At 35.2% G+C, this 701-nt stretch overlaps 1 protein-coding gene across 1 annotated transcript in view; it reads left to right on the top strand.

Annotated features, from left to right (window-relative positions):
• LOC107733188 (alpha-(1,6)-fucosyltransferase-like) overlaps positions 1-701 on the top strand; it is a 30,928-nt gene that overhangs the window by 13,135 nt on the left and 17,092 nt on the right. The gene's annotated exons all lie outside the window — the stretch shown is intronic.

Below are 701 nucleotides of genomic sequence, written 5' to 3'. Positions count from 1 at the left end.
GTTCTCAGAAATAATCACATTTGTTTTGCTTAACCTATTTATGTACAGTTATTCTAAAAATGATTTTAAATGTCATACAAAAAATGTTATCGGCCTGAGTAAATTGTACCATTATAGAATTGTGACTTCACACGTGTAATTGAGGAGGTGAAAATACTGTGAAATTACAAATGGCATGAAATTTGAAAATGTAACAACTGAAGGTCTATGAAACGTCAGTCAATCAAGTATTTTTTATTTTTAAACAATGGCACTTAAAGTTTTGATCTAAAATATTATTGCAACTATAGCCTTTGAATGAATGAAAATGCATATTTTTCCTGCCGTGCTGGATGTTGGGCTGTTGGATATGATCAATAAGTTGTTTGCATTTGCCCAAACTGATTTTGTAAAATAAAAAAGAGGATGGTGAAGGGTGCAGTTAGCGCGAGTTCCGCTCGCTGTGAAAGCGGGAGCAGCCGGCAGAGAATTCCGCTTGGTCTTAAAGCCTTCCTCAAACGCTTATGTTCACAAATAAAACAATGATTTGCGCAAAAATAATGATTAGTTATTACTGTCTATGTTAGTTATCGATTGAGAATTTGTTACTGATATGATCTGGTGAAAATATTAATATGGCCTGCGAGAAAATAAATAAAAAGAGTGGGGCTGCTATGAGTGCAGGCAGCTAGGAACAGTTCAACCCAGTGGCATGACAACAC

The sequence above is a fragment of the Sinocyclocheilus rhinocerous genome, unplaced genomic scaffold (genome assembly GCF_001515625.1).
Source record: "Sinocyclocheilus rhinocerous isolate Xijiao unplaced genomic scaffold, SAMN03320098_v1.1 scaffold8, whole genome shotgun sequence".
NCBI lineage: Eukaryota > Metazoa > Chordata > Actinopteri > Cypriniformes > Cyprinidae > Sinocyclocheilus > Sinocyclocheilus rhinocerous.
Note: the sequence above shows the minus strand (reverse complement) of the source record. Positions and strands in the feature narration are given on the sequence as shown.